This window comes from Pseudophryne corroboree, chromosome 3, assembly GCF_028390025.1.
Source record: "Pseudophryne corroboree isolate aPseCor3 chromosome 3, aPseCor3.hap2, whole genome shotgun sequence".
In the NCBI taxonomy this organism is placed as follows: Eukaryota; Metazoa; Chordata; class Amphibia; order Anura; family Myobatrachidae; genus Pseudophryne; species Pseudophryne corroboree.
In genome coordinates this window covers 570,094,520-570,107,019 of record NC_086446.1, presented here as the reverse complement: position 1 = coordinate 570,107,019, position 12,500 = coordinate 570,094,520, and the positions used below count along the sequence as shown (strand labels likewise).

General features: G+C 46.4%; 1 long non-coding RNA gene across 2 annotated transcripts in view; it reads right to left on the bottom strand.

The window, feature by feature from the left end:
• LOC135058029 (uncharacterized) overlaps positions 1 to 12,500 on the bottom strand; it is a 118,797-nt gene that overhangs the window by 97,443 nt on the left and 8,854 nt on the right. Inside the window, exon 1 of one of the 2 annotated variants that reach the window (XR_010244544.1) lies at positions 1,933 to 2,239. The exons of the other annotated variant lie outside the window; for it this stretch is intronic. This is a non-coding gene — a long non-coding RNA (uncharacterized LOC135058029). Of the gene's footprint in view, positions 1 to 1,932; positions 2,240 to 12,500 lie in introns of those variants that run through there. 2 annotated transcript variants of the gene reach the window in all.

Genomic DNA, 12,500 nt, shown 5'->3' with positions numbered 1-12,500 from the left:
ATGTTGCCTCTCACAGCAACAATGTAAGAGGCCACATCTGTAATGTGTTAGTATTAAGGATGTTAGGGACCCATCTGATGAGGCTCATCGTGACATGGTGGATGGGCATCCATTTTTGGCCAAACGTGCTAAGTACCTCATTTATACTGCATGGTAATAGTATAGTTTATCATAATTGTTTTGACTAGCAGTATTCGTAGTGCTTAGAACATGTACTTGCTTTTTCTTTTTCCAGCATGGCACTACAAGTCTCAGCATGGTAGCACCTCTTATTATTTTTAAAATTAGGGTGTGCAGTCCAAGGCCCCCGTTCCTGTGATATGTGTACTTACTAAAGGGGTAATTCAGAGTTGATCGCAGCAGCAAATTTGTTAGCAGTTGGTCAAAACCATGGGGGTAATTCCAAGTAGATCGCAGCAGGATATTTTTTAGCAGATGGGCTAAACCATGTGCACTGCAGGGGGGGGGGCAGATATAACATTTGCAGAGAGAGTTAGATTTGGGTGGGTTATTTTGTTTCTGTGCAGGGTAAATACTGGCTGCTTTTTTTTTTACACTGCAATTTAGATTGCAGATTGAACTCACCACACCCAAATCTATCTCTCTCTGCACATGTTATATCTGCCCCCCCCTGCAGTGCACATGGTTTTGCCCAACTGCTAAAAAATTTCCTGCTGCGATCAACTTGGAATTACCCCCCATGTGCACTGCAGGGGAGGCAGATATAATATATTATTATTATTATGTTATAACTCCTATGTATACACTCTCTTCCTCCTCACAAGCTAACTAGTGAACACTGTAATGCAGAGTAAATAATATAAAACAAAAACATACTTATATGTGAATGACCTCTCCCTATTCCCATTGACTTGCCTATGTTGGTCTAGACGACATCAAATAACAGATATTTTAAACAAAACCACTTGGCAAAATAATCCAGATATGTATACAGAGCTCCAATCAACAGCCCAAAATATGGGTAAACCTTGCTGTAACAAACCTAAAACATACAACAATATGAGTACCGCAGATTTCCGGATTACTCTGATACTTATATGTGTTCCACAGATCCACCACTAGCAAAATAAATAATTGTGTGTAATTTATGTGAATTTTTCATGGTCACTCATAACTGCACAAATCATGGTATACAGCCCAAATTCTCCACATAAGAAACATGCATTTCTTGAAATTGGATAACCTAGAGAATTTTAAATTGCCTGGCATTTAGTTTTACACACAAAATAAAATAAAATAAAAATGCTACAAGCTGTGCTTTTCAAGTACATTATAGAAATGTACACAAAAAAATGAATAGTTCCTGTATAACTCCTATAAATACTTCATAACCAGTGTCGGACAGAGGCATGTAGGGCCCACCGGAGGAATACAGTGGTAGGGGCCCATGTTTAGGAGTGTGGCCAGTCTGCACAGGGGTGTGGCCTGCCACCACATTGGTTTGACTAACCATTAGAGAGTGCAATGTCTGGGCCCCTTCATAAATATACACAGTAAATTCAGCTGCTGCATGCATGATAATATACCAGATTAATAACAGATTAATAACAGCAATGCACTGTAGAAAATACACCATAGTCCAGTATAACGTGACATATGTATAGTGTATAATTCAAGTGCACAGTCTGGAACCTGATCCTTAGAGGAGGAGGTGGGCCCCCAGGCAGTGGGGCCCACCGGTGGTTTCCTCTGTACCTCTGTGGGCCAGTCCAAGCCTGTTCATAACAAATGTAAAGCCACTTCAAATGTTCCATCCCAGATAAGCTGCTGATCTGTTCTGCCTAATGCTCTGGTTTAAAGACACAATCCCCAAACTGAATATTTTACCATAAAGGTTAATTACACTGTCCAGTGTATCCTGATGTTTTACTAAAGGTGTGTTTAAAAGTTAAGTATAACCTGCAGATTTACCAGACTCTGGCGAATTTATAATGGGTGCAGGGCCTCTGGGTCCAGGGGGGTCCATGCCGCACACTGTACACCCATTTCTTCAAGAGTTACAGTTCTGGAGTCCCGCGCCGGCAGCAGCAGCACTGCAAAGTCACCTGGAAAGTGGAGTGGAGGGTTTTGCACATATGAAGTAGGGGAATCATCAGGAAAATGGGCGCAGCTCCATTTTCCTGGAGACATGTGCATGCCTAGTAGCCTCTTGCCCAGTGCCAGAGTCTACTAGTGTTCAGTGCTGCTGGCTAGAGAGAAGGGGGCCTGGATGGAGACTGTACACAGGCCCACTGCTCTTTTGATATGCACCTTCCCAAACTTGCTAACTTTAAATGTTTATTTTAAAACCCTTAACATCATACAGTATGCCGACTGTGTCCTACCAGGCAGTGCGTAACAGTTCTTAAACTCTAAAATAATTATACAGACACAATCATCAGTTTTAATCCGGGTCAGCTGCATCAGCTTGCTTACTAGTTTATGCTAATGTGAGAATCTGCAATCTATGTAGAAAATCTGTGTGACTGCATGTGGGAGCCTACATCCCGCCCACTGTTTTTCTGTCCGCAGCTGTCAACATTAGTACCTAGACTTGCACCCAACCCATGATGAGTGCAAAAGATTGATCTGAGACAGGCATCGCACCTCTGTCCACATGCTACGATGGATAACAACCTTCACACCCACTACACTTTTATGACACTCCTACTAGACAGATCTGCATACCTCCCAACATGACCCTCTCCAGGAGGGACAGAATGCTCTGCTCCTGGACTTTCCTCTTAATGTATGATTGCCATCACCTGTGCTGAAACACCTTCTTTATTCATTTACCTGTTCAAAACAGGTGCTGGCAATCACGAATTAAGAAAAAAGTCCAGAAGCAGAGCATTGTGTCCCTCCTGGAGAGGGTCATGTTGGGAGGTATGGATCTGTGTGATCACAAGGATGGTGAAGGATGGATCTCTCTGTACACACTAGCAAACTGCGTCTGATTTGGTGCATGATTAGTATGCTGAATTCCATGAGATCTGTCTGCACCCAACTAAGAATCAGCCCCACAGAGTCTATCCTCCTAAATAATCCACGTTGGCTAAATTGCCTATACAACTTTCCACTGTCTCATTCATACGGCACAAAGACCAGCACATTGCCTCAGGGTTTAACTCCTGTAAGATGTAAATAGTCAAAAATTCTCTGTAAAGTGCTGCGGAATTTGTGTGTGCTATCTAAAAAACTGGTAATCATAAATACATTTTGCCAATTTGAGGGATTTTATTACTTTGGTTAAAATGGGCTTAGGAAAGCACTTTTTCCTGTAAATGCATCTGGTCCTTTTGCAGATAGAAACAAAATTGTTCAATCTCCAGCAAATGATCCCTCTGAAAGAGCCCTTTGCAGCCATTTTTCACATTGTACAGTAACTATTGTGTGCCACAAAACAATGGGGGTGATTCCGACCCGATCGCTAGCTGCAGTTTGTCGCAGCGCAGCGATCGGGTCGGAACTGCACATGCGCCGACGCTGCAGTTGCCCGGCACATGGCAGTCGTCGGTGCCCAGCGATCGCCTCTGAGACAGAGGCGGTTGCTGGGTAGGAGGGGGCTGAACGGCGGCATTTAGCCGCCGTTTAGTAGGTTCGGTCCAGCCAACGCAGGTGTGGCCGGACCGTTGGGGGGGGTGTGTGGCACTGCAGCTGCATGACGTCTGCGCGGGCCGGGAATTACTCCACAGATACAAAGGCATCGCCTCTGTGCGATGCTTTTGTATTTGTGCAGGGGGGGCCGGCACTGACATGCGGGGCGGACTAGCCCTGTGCTGGGCGTCCCCCCGCATGTCTGAGTTTACAATCGTAGCTGTGCTAAATTTAGCACAGCTATGATCAACTCGGAATGACCCCCAATATCATCATTTGCATGTTGGTGAAACCATTGGCTTTCCCAATCCATACTGAATGAAAAATGCCCCTTGTCCATATGACTCAGCTTCTGTACCCCCTTTAGATGCCCATAAATCCATGCCATGTAAACATTATTGTATTACTGTTTAGCAAGATAGACAATATCCCTCTTACATGGCAACCTACTTATTTACGTATCAACTCTTCTTCAATTATTGGAAGTATTTTATATAGCTCAATAATGCACACGTTTTAATATATATCAAAATCCATTCATCCTTTTGAAACTACCCTTAGGGGCAATTCAATAAGCTGTGGTAATTTATTGCCGGCTAATTGATCCCCTGTGGCTATCCAATTAGCCCCGAAGGCAGCCCACAATCTGCACTAATCAGGGTTTTTCTTTCGGGACCTCAGCAGGCTCTGAAGACAAAACCCTGTTAACTAGCCTTTTTTCATAATCGCTAAAGTGTTAACACATAGGTCTGTGAAGTTGTCATGCATTCTATGGGGGATAATCAATTGTTTGAAAAGTAAGTTGGGTGTCTGTTTTTTCCTGTCTATTAGATAGGAAAAAACAGACACCCAAGTGACTTTTCAAATATTTGAATTACCCCCTAAGTATTGACACCTGAAAACCGATAAATTTGACAGGCGCAAAAAACGTGCTCTCATTGAATAGCCCGAAGCTAGAGGTGGGATAAAGCTCGAGGCTATCCACATGTTTTGCACCCATTAAATTATCGGGGTTAATTGAATTCCTCCCTTTGAGGGAGATGTTCAAAGCAGTGAAAAGTGTGGAGAAGTGAGCCAGCAGTGAAGTTGCCCATAGTAACCAATCAGCATTGAAGTAACATTTATAATTTGCATACTATAAAATTATACAGAGCAGCTGATTCACTTCTCCACTCTTTTCACTGCTTAATGAATCTCCCCCTTAATGTGTAAAGTCATGCTTACTTTTTGGATCTCAAGAGAATTAACAAGGGGCAAAAATGATGGGTGTGGACCCACCCCCTTCATTGAGCAATGGTGCAAACTGCGTCATTGTGCAGTGGTGTGGCATTGATAATGTTATGCCCTGTAAGGCACCATCTCTCTTACTTAACTAGGAAAGTGTGTGTTATACGAGACAGAAACTAGAGTTGTTAAATTGCACTGTTTTTGTTGTTGTATTTTTTTTTAGCATGGATATCGTTTTTTTTATATACATTGTATTCTACTAATAAATAGGGTTTGCCTGGAAATGGAAATGGCATGGAATGATTACACTTGCCTGTGTTGATGTCACTTATCTGTAAAGCTCAAGATACTGTACTGTAAAAAGCACAATAGGTCAGAATTGTATTTGTAACAAGATAATACACAAATACTGCTTCACATGGTAGAAAAGCTCTGTTTGTGAGAATTTATTGTCCTGAATAATTGACGTAATATGTATCAATTTATTAGCTGTGTACTATATGGGTAAGCTTTTTTCTTAAAGGTCTGGTGCATTTATACTACAGTATACTACAGTATATACCAGTGGTTCTCAAACTTGGTCCTCAGGACCCCACACGGTTCATGTTTTCCAGGTCACCCAGCAGCTGCACTGTGCTTTAACAACTGTCACATTGTAAAAATCTACAGGTGACCTGCAAAATATGAACCGTGTGGGGTCCTGAGGACCGCGTTTGGGAACCTGTCGTATATACAACGCTTGAAGTTGGCCGGTATACACCGGTATGGCATACCAGCCCTTCGAGCTCTGACCGACGCCGCCCTTCAAATTCTGCACTGTCAAGCACTGGAACCGGCAGCCAATCACGAGCGGCCACGTAGCTACTCCTGATTGGCTGCCGATCCGCGGGAGATTTCAAATGGTGGCGCCACGGTCATAGGGACCGAAAGCCACCTCGACACCACCACTGCCCCGGCCTTTCTCCTCTTTGCTGCTGCCACCAATGTCCTCCGCCGCTGCCGTCCATGTCATCCTCCGCACCGCCGCCCAGGGCCTTCTCCTGGTCACCGCCACTGCCCAGGGCCTTCTCCTCACCGTCGCCGACTTCAGCCTCTGCACTGCCGTCGACCACAGCCCCATCTGCTGCTCATTAGGTACTGTCCCTCTGTCACTCTTTCTGTTCCTCTGTCACTGCTGTCACTCTCCCTGTCCCCGCTCAGGCCCGTCTTTTCATATGGGCTCAATGGGCTCTTGCCCAAGGGCCCCAGGAGTATAAGGTCCCTAGGCTGATAGCTGAGGGTCCCCTCTTTCCAGGGCTACCAGATTTTTGAAAATCGGCCCTGGGGAACCGGAGATATCTGACTTGAAAGCAGTGGTCCCCAACCAAGCCTGTTAATTGCTCTTCTGAGCCTGATAACTCGAGTATTTCTGAGGGTATAATCCTAAAGCTGGGACTCTCCCCTTTTGGTGGACACTGGCAGCTTGTCTCTGCTATGCCCAGAACAAGAGATATCAGCCTTCAAGCTGCTGGTCCGTTCCCCAGCTTCAGATGCCTAATATACAGTTTTAGATTTTCGTTGGTGAATTGCTTTGGCTCCTGGACTCTGATCCCCAAGTCCCCAGAACCTTCTAAAAGGTGGGACTCTCTAGTTTTTTATCCCATTCAAAGCTAAGAAATATATTTCCAGGAACTTGAGATATCTGCAGTCAAGCAAGCTGCCCTCCCACTGGAAAATGATAAATATTAAGCCCACTCCACTATCCACCCCTCCCCTACGTATTAAACACCACCTACCACTCTGGAAGTCATGTACCAGGGCTTCTTCATTCAGCCCAATGCCCTCTTCTACAGTTTAGCCCCATGTGTGCAGTAACGGAGTAATTAGCAGAAATAACTGTTCCAGGTCCTACATGCTGAGCGGAAGATAGAACACCCCCTACCGCCCGCGGGACATCAAAGCTGCGCTGATAGCTCCCCTCAACCCTACCGCTGGAGGATGGGTAGGGGGCCCAGTGCATTGCTGTGCCCAGGGGCCTACACTGCTGTTAAGACGGCCCTGTCCCCGCTGTCACTCTCCCTGTCACTGTCCCTGCTGTCACTCTCTCTGTCACTGTCCCTGCTGTCACTCTCTCTGCCACTGTCCCTGCTATCACTCTCCCTGTCATGCTCCCTGTCCCTATGTCCCTGCTATCACTCTCCCTGTCCCTAAATTTTGGCTCATACTGTGTTGTATAATTTGAGTTTTGGATCATACTGTGTTGCATAATGTGAATTTTGGCTCATTCCATGTTGCATAATGTGAATTCCAGCTCATACTGTGTGGCATATTGTGAATTTTGGCTCATTCTGTGTGGCATAATGTGAATTTTGGCTCATTCCATGGGAATTTTGGCTCATTCAGTGTGGCATAATGTATAAGGGACTAGATAGTATAAGGGGTCCTACTATTGTGGTGCATAATGTGTATAAGGGGTATATGATGTGGTACACTACACTTAAGGGCACGCCCCATTTTGATTGGCCATGCCCCTTTTTACCTTACTTCCTAGAGGATGCTGGGGTCCACATTAGTACCATGGGTCCAGTAGGAGCCATGAGCACTTTAAGAGTTTAACAGTGTGGGCTGGCTACTCCGTCTGGTGGAGCCAGTCACAGCTAGGGGAGCTCCTAGGAGTTTTCTTAGTTTTTTATTTTAAAAGAGTTTTTAGGTTACAGGGAGGCTGCTGGCAACAGCCTCCCTGCTTCGTGGGACTTAGGGGGGGGAGTAGAAACCAACTCTAGAAGTTAATGGTTCTAGTATCTCTGCTGACAGGACACTGAGCTCCTGAGGGTGCGGATCACAAGCCCACGAGGCAACCGCTCACTCCTGCAGCATGGTCGCCACCCCCTAACAGAGCCAGAAGAAAGAAGAGTGGTGAGTACAGTGCCGGTGGCCCGATAAGCGGGTTGCCGGCGGGAATGGCGGCACAAGGGTGGGAGCGCAGCTCTGACAGGCTGCGCTCCAATGCAGGCTCAGTAACACTTGGTGTGTGCGCTTGCGGGGTGTCCTGAGCCAGCGCTGTTACCCTACACTGGTCAGATCAACTAACAGGGGTTAATCCCACTGTTAGCAGCAAGACCTCAGACCAGTATAATATAACAAGTGCGGGAAGCCGCGCGACATTACAGGGGGTGGGCTTCTCCTCAGAGCGTATCCAGCACTTACCAGCTCCATTTTCATACTGCAGATCAGAGGATCAGAACGCTGACAGGGATAGCTGCCCTCTACATAACTCCAGCTATCCTCAGTGGTACCAGGGTGTTATAGACAGGGGGTGAGTGAGTTGGTAGTGTTAAGTTAACCTCTTAAGGTTAGATAACCGGCACTGGGCTTTTATCATAATTGCCTGCAGTGGCTCTGTGTGGCTGGCTTCTTATACTCTGTTGCTCTCTGAAGGTACTTTGGGAGAAACTGTGTCTGACATTTTCCTGTGTGTGTGTGTAAGTGTGTATCTCACATTACCATGTCCACGGACTCTGTATCCTGTGCTGCAGAGTGTGTATCTTCTCCTGAAGAGTCTCTTCCATGTACTCAGGACTGCAGTATGCTTTCTCAGCCTTCTGAATCCAAGCCAGCATGGGTGGATTCTTTAACGTGAATGATATCCCAAATTTCAACAAGGATGTCAGATAATGAGAAAGAGACACAGTTTTTGAAAAAAATCTGTGGAGGGTTTGACATACTCAGTCCCCACTGCTTTGTCTAAGACCCCTCTACATACCCACAAAAACATCCACTTGCCCAGATAATGCAAGTCGACACTGATACCGACTCAGATATAGGGGACGGAGATGGGGATATGCAGGGGGGGATGCATCCCTTGCTAAAGGGGTGCAACTAATGATTGAAGCCATTAGGGATGTTTTACATATAACTGAGAAGGTACCTGAGCAGAAAGAGGAATCTTATTTTACAGAAAGTAAAAAATCCTCGCTGATCTTCCTGGCTTCCAATGAGTTAAACTCCTTATTTGAAAAATCCTGGGAAAACCCAGAGAAAAAATTTCAGATCCCAAAAAGGGTTCTCATTGCTTTCCCTTTCCCTGAAAAGGACAGTAAAAAGTGAGAACCCCCCCCCCCCCCCCCCTATAGTAGATGCTTCTGTGTCTAGGTTGTCAAAAAAAGTGGTTTTACCTGTCCCTAGTTCAACCATTTTAAAAGAACCGGCTGACCGCAAGATTGAGACTACGCTCAAACCACTATACACAGCTACTGGTGTAGCTTTAATGCCCACCATTGCTTGTGCGTGGATTTCAAAAGCCATAGTAAAGTGGTCAGGCACATTACTTGAGGACTTAGATACTATGGGGGTCATTCCGAGTTGTTCGCTCGCAAGTGAATTTTAGCAGATTTGCTCATGCTAAGCCGCCGCCTACTGGGAGTGAATCTTAGCATCTTAAAATTGCGAACGATGTATTCGCAATATTGCGATTACACACCTCGTAGCAGTTTCTGAGTAGCTTCAGACTTACTCGGCATCTGCGATCATTTCACTGCTTGTCGTTCCTGGTTTGACGTCACAAACACACCCAGCGTTCGCCCAGACACTCCCCCGTTTCTCCAGCCACTCCTGCGTTTTTTCCGGAAACGGTTGCGTTTTTTCCCACACGCCCATAAAACGGCCTGTTTCCGCCCAGTAACACCCATTTCCTGTCAATCACATTACGATCGCCAGAACGATGAAAATGCCGTGAGTAAAATTCCTAAGTGCATAGCAAATTTACTTGGCGCAGTCGCAGTGCGGACATTGCGCATGCGCATTAAGCGGAAAAACGCTGCGATGCGAAGATTTTTACCGAGCGAACAACTCGGAATGACCCCCTATGGGTAGGTGTGACATTGATTTGTTTTTGCGTCACATACAGGATTCTGCTGGTTTCATGGTGGAGGCCATGAAGGACATTGGCATGCTGAATGCGAGGGCTATTCCATGGCGATCTCGGCACGCAGAGGACTGTGGATCCGCCAATGGACTACGGACGCAGAATCCAAGAAAAGTGTGGAGAACCTACCCTTCACAGGTCAGGCTCTGTTTGGGGATGCACTGGATGCGTGGATTTCCGCGGCATCTGCGGGTAAGTCAACCTGTCCTCACTCAGCAGCACCACCAGCTAGGAAATCTTATCCTACATCTACACTGCAGTCCTTTCAGACCGCAACAGTTAAAAAATCCAAAGCCCCCTCCACCTTCTTTAGAGGAGGTCGGGGAAAATACAGAAAACCTGCATCAACAGGATCTCAGGAACAAAAACTAAGTTCTGCTTCCTCAAAATCTTCTGCATGATGGTGGACCTCCCAGCCTGGAGATCAGGCAGGTGGGAGCGAGACTAAAAGATTTCAGTCACATCTGGACGTCATCATGCCTAGACCCCTGGGTAACAGATATTGTTGCCCAGGGGTACAGAATGGAGTTTCAAGTACTCCCACCTCACAGATTCTTCAAATCAGGCTTACCAGCTTCGCTGACAGAAAGTGCTATCCTACAGGATGCCATTCAAAAATTGTTTCAAACAAATGTCATTGTTCCAGTTCCACCTCACCTACAACACAAGGGTTATTACTCAAACCTGTTTGTGGTACCGAAACCGGATGGTTTGGTAAGGCCAATATTAAACCTAAAGTCATTGAACCCCTACTTGAGGGAGTTCAAATTCAAGATGGAGTCTCTGAGAGCGGTGATCTCAGGTCTGGAGGAGGGGGAATTCCTGGTATCCCTGGATATTAAGGATGCATACCTTCACGTTCCGATCTGGCCGCCTCACCAGGCTTATCTCAGATTTGCGCTGCTGGACTGTCACTTGTCACTATCAGTTCCAGGCACTGCCATTTGGCCTCTCCACGGCACCGAGGGTGTTCACCAAGGTCATGGCAGAGATGATGCTACCTGGACGATCAGCTGATAAAAGCATCTTCCAGGGAGAGGTTGTTGCAGAATATTGCTCTCTCAACTCGACTACTCCAGGACCCGACAAGGAGACTGCCCTTCCTGGGGATGATACTCGACACGGAGGTGCAGAGGGTGTTTCTACCGGTGGAGAAAGCGTTGGTGATCCAATCGATGGTACGGAACGTCCTGAAGCCAGTTCGGATATCGGTTCATCAGTGCATTCGCCTTCTGGGGTAGATGGTAGCCTCCTACGAGGCTCTACAGTATGGAAGATTCCATGCGAGGTCCTTCCAACTGGATCTCCTCGCGAAATGGTCAGATTTGCATCTTCACATGCATCAGCAGATACGCCAGTCACCAAAAGCCAGAATTTCACTCCTCTGGTGGCTACAAACTTCTCATCTACTCAAGAGCCACAGGTTCGGGATTCAGAACGGGATCTTTCTAACCACGGATGCAAGTCTCAGAGGTTTGGGAGCAGTCACCCAAGAGGGAAAATTTCCAAGGAAAGTGGTCAAGTCTGGAATCCACCCTTCCTATAAATGTTCTGGAACTAAGGGCCATATACAACCGCCTTCTTGAAGCTGCACATCTTCTTCAAGATCAGGCCATTCAGGTTCAGTCGGACAATGTAACAGCAGTGTCCTACATAAACCGACAAGGCAGAACGCAGAGCAGAGCGGCAATGTCAGAGGTAACAAGAATCCTCCTCTGGGCAGAAAAGCACGTGGCGGCGCTGTCAGCGATCTTCATTCCTGGTGTGGACAACTGGGAAGCGGACTTCCTCAGCAGATACGATCTCCATCCAAGAGAATGGGGCCTACACCCGGAGGTGTTTGCAGAGGTCACAAGCCAATGGGTGTTCCTCAGATAGACATGATGGCCTCTCGTCTCAACAAGAAGCTTTGGAGGTACTGTTCCATGTTACGAGACCCAAAGGCAGTGGTGGTGGATGCCCTGACAACTCCGTGGGTGTTCCAATCGGTGTATGTGTTCCCTCCACTGCCACTCATCCCAAGGATTTGCAAGCTCATAAAAAGATCAAGAGTTCAGGCGATCCTCATTGCTCAGGACTGGCCATGAAGTGTTTGGCAAGTGTATCTTCTGGAATTAAAGCTGGAGGATCCGAGGCCTCTTCCTCTTCACGAGGACCTTCTTCAACAGGGGCCATTCGCTTATCAAGACTTACCATGGCTATGTTTGACAGCATGGAGGTTGAACGCCAGATCTTAGCTCGGAAGGGTATTATGAAAAATGTCATTCCTACTCGAATACAGGCTAGGAAGGGAGTTACGTCCAAACATTACCATCTGATTTGGAAAAAGTATGTGTCTTGGTGTAAAGCCAAGAAGTTTCCAGTGGTGGAGTTTCAACTGGGACGGTTTCTCCTCTTTCTGCAAGCAGATGTGGATGTGGGCCTACGCTTGGGCTCCATAAAGGTTCAGATTTCGGTCTTGTCCATTTTCTTCCAGAAACAATTGGCTTCCCTCCCTGAGGTTTAGACAATCTTGAAAGGGGTTCTGCACATCCAACCACCCTTTGTGCCTCCTACGGCACCTTGGGATCTTAATGTAGTACAGCAGTTCCTGCAATCGGATTGGTTCGAACCTTTGCAGGAGGTGGACGTAAAGTTTCTTTCTTGGAAGGTGGTTACACTGTTAGCATTGGCATCTGCTAGACGTGTCAGAATTGGGGGCATTGTCATGCAAGAGCCCCTACTTGATTTTTCATGAAGATAGAGCTGAGCTCAGAACACGTCAGCAATTTCT